Raw genomic sequence first — 14,913 nt, forward strand, 5'->3', positions numbered from 1 at the left:
TTTTCATTTGCTGACAGGTTTGTTTCTGAAAGCTTTTGAGTGACTAGCTTTGCCTGCTAGTGTCAGTCATTTATCACAAAGCACTCTTGTCTAAGGTGCCTGTTGCACAACTCACAGTCTCTCCGTGCTGCATGACCACACGGCCTTGGTGGCAGTACTGGAGTCAGATCTCTGGTTTCCAGGAAAAATCCATGCATGGGTATGTCTGCTTAACCTGTTTTCTTCTCATCCCCACTGGTACATAGCAAGCATTTTCTGCCGTCATCATGTCCTGTCAGCAGATTCATTGATCTCAGTTCTGGAGAGCACAATTGGATCTGATCTGTTAATTTTTCATGGTTGTTTTCCAAGTGGTTTTTTTCCCCGGTAGAGAAACATGTCTTCTTCCAGTTCTCCTCACAAGTATTTTTTGTAGGACGCATTCAATTATGGGCTAATAGTTATCCCAGCAGGACACCCCTGGAGGCTTGGGTTCCTCACTGACAAAGGATGCTGGTTTTTGCAGAGGTATTTCAGCATACTTCAGCATTTCAAGACAATCAATATCCAGCCTGAACATTGAGGAATGGCTTGTTTCTGGATGAGCATCACTTTTTCCTGTATGCTGTAGTCTCATAGCTCCCAAGCAGACAGGAAAGTTTGGACTCTAGGAGTGGAATATTTTGCTGTGAGGAAAGTGGATTACTAGAGACACGTGACATTGGATATCAAGATGTGAAGGGCAAAACATTAATTTTTGTTTTAAAAATGTGCTGTTAGAAATTGCTCTCCTAGCAACAAACCACTTTAGTTTGCCAAATGCTGAACCTTAACAGCACCATATTTGTGCTAATTCCATCTGTTTCAGTTCAAGACAAGAGTTACTAAGTGAATCAACAGCAAGCAGTACCAGTATAATAAAAGGTATAATATAATTTTCATGTAACCTGTCATTTCTTTGAAAAACTGAAATGCAGTGATTGTCCCAAAGCTTCTGGATCACAGGGAAGAAGCAGAGGAACCCTGGTATGAAGTGTTACTGACTTTATGCTTCTCAGTGATACACTGTTGGACTTAATGCAGTTATAAATCCCCATTTTTATGTATTTCCCCAAACTCTTGGTTAATGTAAACAGAAGATTCTGAATAGTTAGATGCATGGAATAAATGTTTTCCTCATCTTTTTACAGTGTTTCTTTAAATAGCTTTGCATCTCTGCTGGCTACACATTCTTTCCTTGAGGAGAAGAAACTGGGCTGGTGGTTTCTAAAGGCTGCAGCAGTGAACATCACTGCAGTACCTTCAGCTGGGGCAAGGCTGCATTGCCTTCTTCATGAGGAACCCTCTGCAGCTGAGGGGCATTTGATCTCACCAGAGACAATTCCTGTTCCTTCCTTCCATCTTCTCACAATTTCAATTGCTAATTTCATCTACCAACAAGCAACTTCTTTTTCTTGACCTGTAGTGGCTGGTGTCCCTTCTTAAACTGCAACACATATTGTTCTGAAAAGAAATGGGGATGGAGTAGGAAGTTGCTTTGTTGCATAAATTTTAATACTGACCTGGCTTTCCTCTAAGGCCTTGGGTACACCTTTTAATTATTCTCTTCATATTTCCTGTCTGCTGGATGGTTTCTGACACACAAGGACCTAATGAGAAACATGCTGGAAAAAGTTTTGAAGAGAATTGTCAAGCTTCTGGATAGATTCACTGAGGACAACAAAGGTCTGCTCTACCCAGACGCAGATTTTTCTCATTGGGGTAAACTCATGGAACCAGAGACAGAGTGGTTGAGGAAGATCTTGGGAATTCTTCACTGTGAGGGTGGTGAGGCACTGGAGCAGGTTGCCCAGAGAGGTTTTGGATGCCCCATCCCTGGAAGTGCTCAAGGCCAGGCTGGATGGGGCTCTGAGCAACCTGGCCTAGTGGAAGGTGCCCCTGCCATGGCACAGGGGTTGAAACAGCTGATCACTAAGGTTTCATCCAACCCAAATCATTGTATGATACTATGAATTTAGTTTGAGATGCAACAGAGAGCAATTCCAGCTGTAGCACAACTTATCCTGAGCAGCCCTTGTCTATGATCAGATGAGAGAGGCAGAAAGTGCCTGAGTACTTGCAGAGCTGAGGAAGGGAGTGCATGCCTGTGGCATCTCCAGAGGAGCAGATTTCACTGGTGCCAACTACAAACTTATGTTGTTATTGTTGTTTGTTCCCTTTTAAAGCATAGTTCACAGGGAGATATTTAGAAGCAGCAGAAAATTATTATAAGCTTAAAAGCTTTGCTTGACATTGTCAGTGTCCACAAGCAGGTTCAAATATTCCTCCTTCCCTCTTTCCTGTCACTGTCCTTCAGTAAGATTTGGATGTTTTTACACAGAGCTAAATGTGTGTTTCCATTTGGTGTGACTGGTTTCATATAAGCAGTAAAAGAAGGTGCTAAGATCAACTCTAAACCCTATTCTCTTGTGCTCACTAAAATTTACTTAAGAAATATTTGTAAAGTACACAAAGTCATAGGTCAGGGAATGATTTTCAAGCGTTCACACATTAAATAAAGTGAAGATACTTAAAAATGCAATCTTTTAAAAGTATCTTTTTCCATAGGAAAGCATGGTTTGGGCTTATTTATTTATTTAGAACAGACATTTAGAAATATACACAGCTGAAAATGTCAAAAGTTTTTTAGCACAGTAATGTTGGTCATGTCAGAAGCAGTAAACACATCTCACCCAACAGAAACAGACTGCGGCTGGCATCATAAAATAACCACAGTTGTTCTCATTCCAGATGAAGCTCAGTTTAGTCATAATGTTAGCTGTGCCTTCCATCATATGGGCACTTATGTTTCCAAAGGAATATTTGTAGAGAAATAAAGCAAGCAGCGGATTACAAGGAAATTGATTCATATGTTTTCCAGAGAGCTGAACTTCTGAGCTTGCAGCGAACATTGACTGCAAGTCACTTGGGCTTATATCGGTCTGATTACACTGATTCCCACAAGGAGAACTGCATTTTGTTCCTGCTCTGATATCCAAAAGCTCTTCAGTAGTTAGCTGAAATGCAAAAGACTGTAAGCATTTTCACTCTCACCTATCAAATAGCTGAGAGAAAATTTGTCAGGAGAGGTGGTTCAAATTACCATTATTATTTCTGCCACAACTTATTACACAAACAGGGTATTTAGCATATGATAGGAATAGAGATAAAATTAGTTAAAGGAACCTAATCTAAATTTATTCCCTGGTCTAAAGTGTTTAGTTATATTAGTCTCAAAATGGAGATGTAGAAATGGGCTGCAGCCATTTTCAGTGAGGACAGCTTGTTGTGACATACCCTGAGAAGCATTGCCCAGCTGTCAATGTGTGACAGCCACACCAAACAGCATTGCACAGGTGGGATGTAGAATGCTTCCAAAAAAGCATTCCAGCTCTCTGAGCTGGAAAACAACTCTTCCGGATACCAGAAGACCCTCAAGGCTAGATCCAAAAGGGATTTAAACAAAGTTGCACATGGGCTAAAAACCAGCGCAGGATCACACGCTCCTATTAAGGAGAATTTCAGTTTTGTAAGTAATAGGAGCTCTTCTGAGTACCAGCCTGCACTACTCATCTGACAACTGTCTTTTTCCCCTAGAACTTCTCAGATTTTAGGCCCTTGAAATAAATTTTCAGGTCTTTCACAAACCTATTTCCCACTTTTTCTTGGCATTTTCCTTTGTATTTTAAAGCTGTTTCTAAGGAATAATTGTTTCCTGTTTTCTCTCACTTTGTGTCATCACATAGTGATTAATAAGAGTGTCCATAAACTCCCCTTTCTGGGTCACTTTATAGCCTACATGCTAAACTTCATACCAGCTGAGTTAATAGAGTGCATGTTTTTCTCTCATGAGGCAGCTCCCAGTAGGTTGTAGGCAAATATTTGTGTTTCACTGTATGAAGATTCATAAGCATCCTTTTAATTGAACACTGGTACTCAGCAGAGATCACTCAAGACTGTTCATTTTAGGCGCTGTGGCATTGCGAGAATAAATTTTTCATTTATTCCCATCTGTTTCCAAAATTTTTTTTTCTGGGAAAGTGATAGGGGGTTTAATGAAGCCCGTGAAAGGTCAAAAAACATCTCTAATTGAAAGCGCGCTTGGGAATTCACTTGCAAATAATCCTCTTCATTTTTTTGCCTCCCTTTTTGGTTGCCAGTGTTGAACCACAGAGTTAATAGCAGCCCTCTAAAATAATCTGGCTTGTGTGCTGGGTCAGCCACAGTCATCTCCCTAAACCTTTCCATTTGCTGGTAGCAGAAGAGCAATGGAGAAGAAGCATGGAGCTGTGGTGGATGTGAGAAGTGCCTTCCTTTTGGCAATAAACCCCTGCATTCCAAAGGACCGTGGAGTGAAAGGAAAGGGCAGCTGATGGTTGCTTCAGAAGCTCTGCAATTTGCTCTCCTACCTAGGGCTCCCAGGGTATAGATTTTCCTCCAGGTGTCCCTGCTAGTCTCAGCTTGGAAAATCTCAGAGTGAGGGAGACAAGCTCCAAACCCCAAAGCAGTGCATGATGAGCAGTGCATGACGAGCAGTGCACAGCAGTCACCACGCGGCCAGGCAGGAGCAGAGGCACCAGCGTGGTCTCAAAGGGAGGGAAGGCAGCAGTGCTGTGGCTTACTCTGGCTGGCCTTACCCTGCCTCTCTCAGGAGCTTGCAGGACTGGCTCACAGCAGGCTGCCAGCTTTGCCAAGAGGCTGCATAAACAGTAATTAGCACCTTCCCCATAGCTTAGCTTACAGTGAATGGGAAAGATGGCCAAATCCCACATGATTTCCTGCAAACCCTCATTTCAACATCTTTGGTGCTCCTCCAGCTAGTGACAGCTACTGAATGGTCCTCCCATAACTCCAACTTCAGTGATGAGCTGAGTTCCAGACATGAGGATTTTGTCATTTGCTGGCAAGTCACTGGAGAGACCCAGTCACCCAGAGGCACAGCCACGGAGACGCCATCCTCTTTAAATTTCAAGCTGGCAGACCAGGAATGAAATGCCATTAAATTAGAGTATTTTAGTGGGCTGCCAAATTTTCTACAAAAAATTTTCTACTTGAAAAACTTAGCTTTGAATTAATGAACAAGCATCTTCAGATATCAAAATGGATTGCATAGTATTTAAGACATTCAAGTTCTAATTTTTATTATTTTTAACAGGTGAGATTGGCCTGATGTGGTTTTCTTCAGCCAGTTTGGTCTCATTTTTAAAAGATTTTTGAATATTTTGCTGGCAAACAGGGGAAGACTAATACTAAAGGAGTATAAAGACCAGATCCATAAAAGCCCACAAAATAAACGAAACTTGTTAATTGTAAGAACACAGGGTTTTATGTATGTAAAGGCTGCTTTCTGGTGCTATAAACTTAATGGAATAGATGAAAGATGGTCTTCACAGCCTTATTTGTATTGCTGTAATGATTCAGTTCTATGGAGCTTTATACTTCACCAACATGGGAATGGTTTACCATTAAGAGCAGTAAAATGAGAGTGAGTTGTATTCATCTCTTCTGCAAGCATTTGGACAAGCAGACTTTTTCTCATCAGGAAACAAAAGGATTCTTCATTTCTACAGTGAGGTTAAAGCTGTGGTGTCTGTCCCGCATGGCAGAGCTCTTGCCACTCCCCTGGACATGAGATGCCAAAACCTGCTGTTCCAGAATTTCCTATTTGAGGATGCTGACAGCCCAACGGAGAAACACCATTCCTTCAGAGTGTGATACAGCACTTGGAAGCTCCTCAGCCAGGCATCACACACATGCTATTTGCAGCATTTGGTTTTGGTGTCCCATTGGGAGCTTTCAGAGAGCCGGCACTTGGCATTGTAGCCTGCAGTTGGGCTCTGATCATACAAATGTTCCAGTAGGATTTAATTGCCATAATTCATAATTCACCAAAAAAGAAAGTGGGACAAGTCAGACTCTGGACACAAGTAATGGAGAGCAGCAGCCAAGTGAAGACAGCAGCCAAGTGGCCAAGGCTCCATTGTGCATCTTTTTCAGAGCTGGGTCTGCAACCTCTGAAGGGATGTGACAGGAGGGATGGGAATGTAAGACATGGGGATAATTGCTTGCCATCCCTTCTCCTTCCCTTTTTCTCTCCTGTAACAGGCATGATAAGATCTCATGGCTCCAGACCTGTCCCTCCTTCTTGTGGCAACCACTTTGAATTTTCCTCCACAGGTAGGAAGCTGAGCACAACTTTGGCAAGAATAGTTCAGCCAGTGAAAATACTGTCTAAGCTGATTTGCTCCATCTCTACAGCAGCCCTGAGAAGGTCAGTGGGATGTACAAAATGTCCACTTTTATTAATTTCTCTTGAAACGTCAACTAGAAATATACCTAGAGCCATGTATACAGATGAACATACCTGTGAAGAATTTTTAAATTAATACAATCATACTTTAATGGCAGAAGCTTTTCTCCTTGACCAAAGCACAGATGAGCCATTATTTCTTTGCAGAGAGAGATGGGAAATAGTCTTTTTCAATAAAATCCAGCTGTTGATTTTATAATACAGGCAATAGCTCTGCAACTTCAAGAGACACATGTCCTTGCTGCTGGATCCACAGCTGTTCTCTTAATGTTCTCTTAACCATTGGAATGTGGACTGATTTAGCCCTGGGAGATCAAGCCTGACAGATGTTCCTCACATCTGCTCTTCAGAGCTTCCAGTAGATAAGATCCCACCATCTCTCCATCACAATCTTCACTCATATTGATCCAAAGCCTCCTTTGTCACAAATCAAGTAGATTTCCTTTTGTCCTCCACCATAAGTTTTATAGGGAACTTGTGAAAGTGTTATGAGGCAGAAGTGAAAGGCACAGATACAAAGAGGAAAGCATTCAGGCAGGCAAGAATGTAACAGAGGTCAAATAGCTACACACCATCAAAAATAAAAATTAGTCTAATGCAATTTCGGTACTGGCTCTCTTTTTTATACAAATAATTTAAGATTTGTTGCCTGCTTTTGTCTGTCTTGTGAATGAATTTCACAGGAGTTCTCCCTACACCAAGATCCAAATAGAAAATAGAAAAAAATCTAGATCAGACCTTAGGATTTCCTTTTTGAAGATATCTGTTTTGTTGGACAGCACGATACACAGGTGACTGCTCCTTGCACATAGATCTAAAACTGGTTGTGCATTGTGGTTCAACTGAGATTATTTCACTTTTTTTTTCACAAAAAGAAATCAGGGTGGAGAGTGCAAAACACTCAAAGTAAGAAAATTTTGCTTTTATCCCCCTTTATTCTCCAGATGGCTTATCCCTTCCAAGGAAGAAACTAGATTTGTCTGAGGCAGCCAGTTCTTGACAAGGTCATGCTGATGCTTTTATATCCCATCATTCTCTTTCAACCCTTGTTAATTGTTTTGTTAGCAACCGTGGTGGGAAGGACATCATGCTGATGTCTGAGTCATGAAAAGAGCATAAGATTGTCTGCTTCCCACTGCTGTCCTTTGATGAAGGGCCCTGGGTCCTCTGCGTCTAAGACAACAGATGGTTGTGAAGCACCTGCCAGAAGAGCAGGAGGGGATAGAATGATGCATGTGGTCGTATCCTGCACCAGAAAATTAATAAAACCCAGAGCTTGACTGTTCATTACTTCAATGGAAAGCCAAAGCTTAAGTGAACATCAGAGAGGATCTTAACACATTCTTGTGGCATCCCAAGCACACTGCCCGAGTGTCCTTCCAAACTGGTGAGTCCTCTCCAGAAGGATGCTGGCTTGGGCAGTGTCTCTCAGTAAACACAATTTTTCATGCCACAGATGACATGTCCTCTGAGTCACCCCAGTACAGTGCACTCATCCAGCTCACCACAAATCCACTGCACTGTACATCCTGATCTGTGGGGAGGGCTCAGCATGCTCGTGTGCTCATGGCCCCCATGCTAAGGAAGGTGAGGAACAGCAGGGCTGGGGCTGGGCCTCTGCCCTCTCTTTCCAGTAGGTTGTACAAGCAATAAGGTTGTCCCTCAGGTGACCTCCCCTACCTATCCTCCTGGGGTTCCTGGAGGAGCTGGGAGGGCAGTGCAGGGATGAACCCTCTTATCAAGAACTACTGAATGCATGTGGATGGGGCTGTGAAAGCATATGTTTCTGCCCAGGTTTTGCCTGTGCCCTTCTCTCAGACCAAGGGGAGCAGAATAACTACCAGATTTGTAGATTGCCCTTGGCTTCACCACCTGGGGACACTCCAGACTGGAAGGAACTGCTTTCCCATTCACCACAGAACAAGACATGAGCAATCTGCAACCCCTTTTTTATGCCATGCAACAAAAATCTGTCTTGCTCCTCACAATTTCCCTACTTCTGTACCCTTCTTAAACTAGGTGGGCTCCCTGCTATGAGAGGTTTGGACTCCCAAACATTTACTGCTGGCAAATACTCTCTGTCACTTGGTGTTTGTTGAGGCTGAACAGTGAAGTTGAATGACTGGCTTTCAGCTGCCAGCACCTTGGCAAAACTCTCAGAGGAAAACAGCCAGAAAAGTTTAATACCTGAAATTCAGACTTTTCAAAATGACTCAGAAGCAAATGCCCTCATTGGTGTGGAGAGAATGGGAAAGGAACCTAGAGAAAACAAAAACAAAACAAAAAAAGATATCTCTAGGAAAGGTGTCAAATTCTCCTGCTGGGGGCTTCTGAAGACATGTCTCTTCAGAGTTCTCTAAGATTTTCTCAATTTATACATTCTCTGATGCAACTGACCCAGTATCTTTCTGAAAGGAATACTAAAATGTGGAGCACTTCCAGAATAAAATTGCTTATCTTTCAAACAGCAATTTTACTAATGTTCGCTCATAATTACTTAATCATGAAGAAGCTGGAGGTCCAATTTAAGCTTAGAGATTTTTAAAACCATTGTCCTGAGTGTGTTGCAATACCTTAGCCCTCAGGTGCTATCAGCATGTAATAATAAGACTTATTGTCATCAAGGTACGAACCTCCCTGAGCTACAAGACAGAGACAGGGAGCAGAATGAAGCCTCCACAATCCAGGAGGGAATGGTCAGTGAGCTGCCATGCAACTTAGACCTGCACAAGTCCATGGGGCTGGGGGATAAGAGGCTGGAGCCCTGCCTGGGACAAAAGGACCTGCAAGTGCTGGTTGATATAAATAACTGTTGTCATTATATTGCAAGAGTTCTATTGTCATTACATTGCAAGGGTTCCATATTGCTAGAGTTTCATACCTCCTTGATGGTTCTCATAGGCATCTCCTCTAAGTACTGACTCTTTACTCTTCTTGTAACAGCCAACTGAGACCAGTTCCCTCAACCAACCACCCCACTCTTTTATAACACTCTTCTGATTGGCTACAGCTGCGACCTGTAAAGTCAGGCCTGCTCCTAATCTTTAATAATTAGCCCAGCTGCAACTCTTTCAGGGGGTAAGATTACTGTCTATACTACCTTTATTTTCTTATATTCTATACCCCTACAGCTAACCACGAGCCAGTGTGTGCCCAGCTGGCCAAAAGGCTCATGGTGTCCTGGCCTGTGACAGCAATAGTGCCACCAGCAGGACCAGAGTACTGACTGTGCCCCTGTATTTGGCACTGCTGAGAGCACACCTCAACTCCTGTGTCCACTTCTGGGCCCCTCACTGAGGCACTGCAGCGATCCAGAGCAGGACAACAGAGCTGGGGAGGGTCTGGAGCACAAATCTCATGAGGAGAGGCTGAGGGAGCTGGGGCTGTTCAGCCTGGAGGAAGGGAGGCTCAGGGAAGACCCTGTTGCTCTGCACAACTTACCTGAAAGGTGTGTGTCAATCTCTTCACTGAGGCAACCAAGGACAGGACAAGAGGAAATGCCTCAAGTTGCAACAGGGGAGGATATTAGGAAAAAAAATTTTGCGGAAAGGGTTGTAAAGCATTGGAATAGGGAAATGGTGGAGTCCCCATCCCTGGAAGTATTCAAAAACTAATGGATATGGCACTTAAGGACATGGTTTAATGGTGAATATAGTTAGTAGTGGTGCTAGATTGATGGTTGGACTTGCATGTCTTAAAGGTCTTCTCCAATCTTAATGATTCTATGATCCTACTGTCTTGAAACATTTTCTGGGCAAAGTTCTTTTTTTACTTACATCATTACCTGTTCTATTAACTTTAATAGGTTGGAATGGGCACAGTTCTGCCCCTTGCAAATCAAACGCAACCCCTGTTTTCAGAACATAGACTTCAAAAAAATGAGAAATGCCAGTTTGTCATATTGGCAGTTCCAGCAGTTCAAGAAAACCACCCAAGGGTCCTGCCTGAATAAGTGTATGCCTTATTATCTCAATAAGCATGATAAAGCCATGGTAATATTTAGAGAAGGCTGGGAAACTTGGAAAGCAGATTCCAACATGAAGTTTTAAAAAAATCTTTAAAGGCAATATTTAACAACAAAGGAGGTTCAATAGTTCATTTCATAGGTCATGATGTCCTGAAACTTGTGTAATCACCAAAAAAGTTGTTTTAAGTTTTTAGGCAAACTGGGGTAATATAAACTAACACTATAAAAATGTGGGTGAGGTTTTCAAAAATACTTGAACAGGGTTTTACAGAGTTCCTTCCTGTATTGCATCGCATTTTGATGCACAAAAAGTCAGAGCCAGACAAGGATTTTGAAAAGTCCTTCATCTTTTCTCCAGCCTTTAGTTTCAGTGCTCCTGTGTAGGAAAATAGTACGCTTTCTTATCTACAGACTGTAAAATCATGTATTTCAGTCTTGCTGATTGAAAACGAGCTTATTTTGGATGAAAATAAAGGCTATCTTGCACTTCCTACCACTAAAGCAGATGCTGGATGGAAAAGATGCTCAGATGATAATTACTCAGCATTTTACTTCAAACTTCAACAGTTTCTGAAACATAGATTTATCTTACCCATTCTGCAAGACCACAGGGGTTTCATACCTCTGCTCCTTCAGCTTCTGCTTGTGGCACTTGAAAGGACAAGAAAGACAAGTATCCATTCTTCATAAAGGCTTTTATTACAAGGTTGCTCAAGGTGCATTGCTGAAAGCCCATAGATGAGAGGATGCATGTGATATTGACAAAGGATGTTGAAAAAGAATATGTAAAGGCTGAGACATTATATTAAAAAATAAAAATCTGAAACAGAATATATTTTCCTTTCCTAAATTAATTCCAAGTTTGCACCTAGTTTGTATGCTGCAAATTAAGATATTCCATGTGTTGGTGGGTGCCAGTGAAACTTGATTTGCTTTAAATTGCTGAGGCTCAAAATTAGTTTCTGGGCTCTTTCTAGTAAGGGAAGAGTTATACTGAAGTCTTGTCTTTTTTGGTGGCACTAATAAATTCAGCCACTCTGGTACAGTCATGTCTTTCCCTGAAAAATGAAATTTATATCTGCATCTCTCCTCTGTCAAATCTGAGAAAAACTGGCTAGGTGATTCAAGACTTATTAGGGATACATATGCAAAGGTATACACCTACATCGCTATCACTACAGAAGCCTTAATTCCTCATGAGCACAGACTGAAAGTGTGGAAAATTAGGCTGAAATCAAAGTTTAGTGAAGAATTCTTCTAAGATTTTGGTCAATGCTAAATCTATTATGATTTTATTATGTTTCCTATATATTACAATCACTGGTGGGGTGAGCTTTTGTTTTTGACAGCATTTGCTGCAAGCCAGTGCTGATTTATCATGTAAATACAATATTTTCAACAATCTTGGCTGAAGAGACACACAGTGCCACATGACTTTGGCTAACTAATTGGGTAGCTCAGATATTGGAGCTCAGATACATGAACAAATAGCTGTGGTGAACAACTTGTGAGCCAGTCACAGACAGATGTTTACTTGTGGAAAACTTTCAGCTAATAATACGTATTTCTGGAGAAGTCATAGCCTGTTTTACAGGCAATTTCTGGCACAAAGGAACTGTATTCATCAATTAAAATGTTTAGTCTGAATTGGTTTCCAACTCTAATTGAAATTAAATGAAGAACTGTCTAATCTGGGTTGCAGCACTTTTCTTTTAAGATGCTCCAACACATATGCCTCTTCTTGATGTATTGGTAACTATGCATGAGTTTGTCCAATTTTGTCTTTTCTCAAGGGTGTGGTAAGCATGCTGCTTTTCTTGACCTTCTGTGCTGGTTGACAGGTTCTTGGTGAAGCCTCTCAAAACTTGAGAAGGAAATCAGTAAGAGCAGGAAACTGAAGCTTGTCCAAATGATGCTAACGATATTGCATAGGTTTGCCAAAATGTGGCAACTCACAGCTGATCACAGAGTGGGTGTTCAGCTTAAGTAGGAACATCCTTACCTTGTGCTTTCCATGGAAGCTTCTCTCTAACAGGAGCCTGGCTGACTGGGACTCCTTGGCAGGCTGCACCACTTGCTCTGCCAACAGTAACTGTTACCCAGCCAGGGAGACCCTACTTTCCCTGGTTCATTCCTCCAGTTTCTGTTGATGCTTTGTGTTGTGAAGGACAAAACTCATGTAGCCATGTAATAAAAATAATCCACTGGATTACTGGTTGGCTGGAAAATCACTATAAATAAAAAAAATGTTGCTGGCAATAAGAGCCTTGGGGTAGGGGGGCAGAAGACTCTGTAGTTCATGGATGTTGCCAAAATTCTTGGCCATCCACGAAATGAGAAACCCTTTGAAAGTTCTGTCCTGAAGGAGAAAAGGCATTTGGGCTATGGAACAGAGGTGAGAACACCACCAGAATGCTCAGACCACCACATGATACTCTCTTCTTTTGGAAAAGTCCAAAAGCTCTCCCCAGGTGAGGCCAGGCTGGGGCAAAATCAGTGGGTGCCCCTCCTTCCTGCTCTTGCTCTCATGCAAGGCCTGGGTCAGGTGGGAGACAAACCGTGCACTCTCAAGATAGTTCACGCTCTTGTCACTTCATTGCCTGTAAAACTATCAGAGCTATCAAAGGTTCATATAGGCTGGTTCAAATTAGTAGCATTGATGAAACTAACTACTGTGGTTGCTCACTCTTGTGATTTTCCAGGCTTTTGAGAATGTGGGATCAGCCTATAAGGGAAATGTGACACACTGTCTTAGTTTTGCTGTTGTTTTTGGCAACATGGAAGCATCTTCAGCATGCTCCATTACCCAGTACCAGAAGCCTTCTCACAGATGATATGGTTTCAGCTTGTATCTTACTGTGCAATGAGCAAGACAGAATTGAGAAATGTTACATTTAATGGCAGTTTTTTGATGCTTTGGAAAACATCAACGGCAAAACTGAAAACAAATATTGGTACTCAAATGTCTCTAAAACTGTGTAGCTTGTGACTGGAGCCAAGAAATAAAGCCAGTATTCCCACTCTGTGTGGATTTAGACAAGAGTCATTTGGGATCCATGGGTGTTGATTGGGGTGTTGCAATGATAGAGGGTGCTGGACTAGTCACAGACAAGTTAATATCTCATAAAACAAAAACTAGTTGGTGCTTTTTGCATAAACTTGTTACTGAAATGTTGGAAACCTCTTTGTCTACTTTGTCTTTTGTTTTAGCAGGAAAGCCAGTTGCAGTAAATTAGGTAGGTTTGCTGGGTGCAGATCTCAGAACAAAGGTTTTCCTTTTGGCCAACTTTGTTTGTGCCAATGATGACAAATACCAGAGGTCTCAGCTGACTAGAAGAATGTGACTAACCTTCCACAAATGTGTCCCTCAACTCCACGGTGAAAAATTAATAAAGAAGCAAGAGCAGTGACTACTTTGGTGCCATATACAATGTTATTTTTCTCAAGACGCTGTTCCAGGAGAGTGAGGGAATTCTGGCCTAGAACTTCACTAAAAGGTGATTCCAGATCAATGCAGCTTGTAAAATACTGTCATGAAGACTCAAAAACCTTGATGCAAGGAAACAAAAGCAAACCACCACATATATATTATTATTATTATTTCTGAATTCCCATCATCTCCTAAACTGATCTGACCTCAGGCTCCTGGGCATTGGGGCTTGGCTGCAGATTAGAGAAAGACACAGAAGAGGTGGCAGAAGGTGGTTCAGTTCTCTTGCTGAAGTTCCAGCAGAGGTGGCTTGGCTGCTAACACAAACAGAAAGCAAACAACACTCTTAGCCCCTGCTGGAAAATGGTGTTGACTTATGCCAGTGGAAAGAGCAGACCTGAGCTCAGTGTACGTTTGTGGGTGAAGACAAAAGACAAAAGCCTTCCAGGCAGAACTAATAAACTAAGGAAAGTCAAAGAGGAAATTCTTGTGGGAGTGGTGTCAGCATTACTGTGATGGATGGTGACTGTGGTCCCGGGAATGGGCCCCACACAGCTCAGACACAAACACCCTCAGGCAAACACTATCCAAGGGGTGGTGCCCTGTGCCCCTAGAGAGCCCCAGTGCCTGTCCATGCACTGGTTTGCCTCTGCTGCTGTCCCAGTCCAGCATCTGCATATCTACTGGTTTGGGTAGCCACCAAAACACTGCTGCAAGCCAGAACTGGCCAGGGGTATGGCTGATTGGGAAACAGGCTGGGGTGGGCTAGAACAGTATCAGTGAAACATCAGCTCTTGGAAACCTGATCAAGATTTCTCAGTATGCTGGCAGCTCTCTGAGATAAACACAAACTACTGAGCCTCAAAAACTTCTAAATGATATAAAATAATTGTGAGATTGGAGAGCCCAGCCAAAACTAGCTGCACAGAGCTTTTTCCCAGAAAGCTGGAAGTGTGTGTGTGTACACATTATAGACTTTTCCTTTCCTTCGGAGCCCCAACACCTTATTCGTCCTCAGGCTTGGCTGGAGGGATGCGAGGCTGAATTCAGCTCAGGTACAGCCTGTCCTTTGAAGGTATCTGAAGACAGGGCATGCCAGGGGAGAGCTGCAGAGCCTGTGCTCCCATGTGCTTTCCTGTCTGGCACCAAACATCCTCGTTAGTTTGAGCGACAGAGGCAGCGCTGCCA

Source organism: Ammospiza caudacuta, chromosome 3 (assembly GCF_027887145.1).
Source record: "Ammospiza caudacuta isolate bAmmCau1 chromosome 3, bAmmCau1.pri, whole genome shotgun sequence".
NCBI classification, from domain to species: Eukaryota; Metazoa; Chordata; class Aves; order Passeriformes; family Passerellidae; genus Ammospiza; species Ammospiza caudacuta.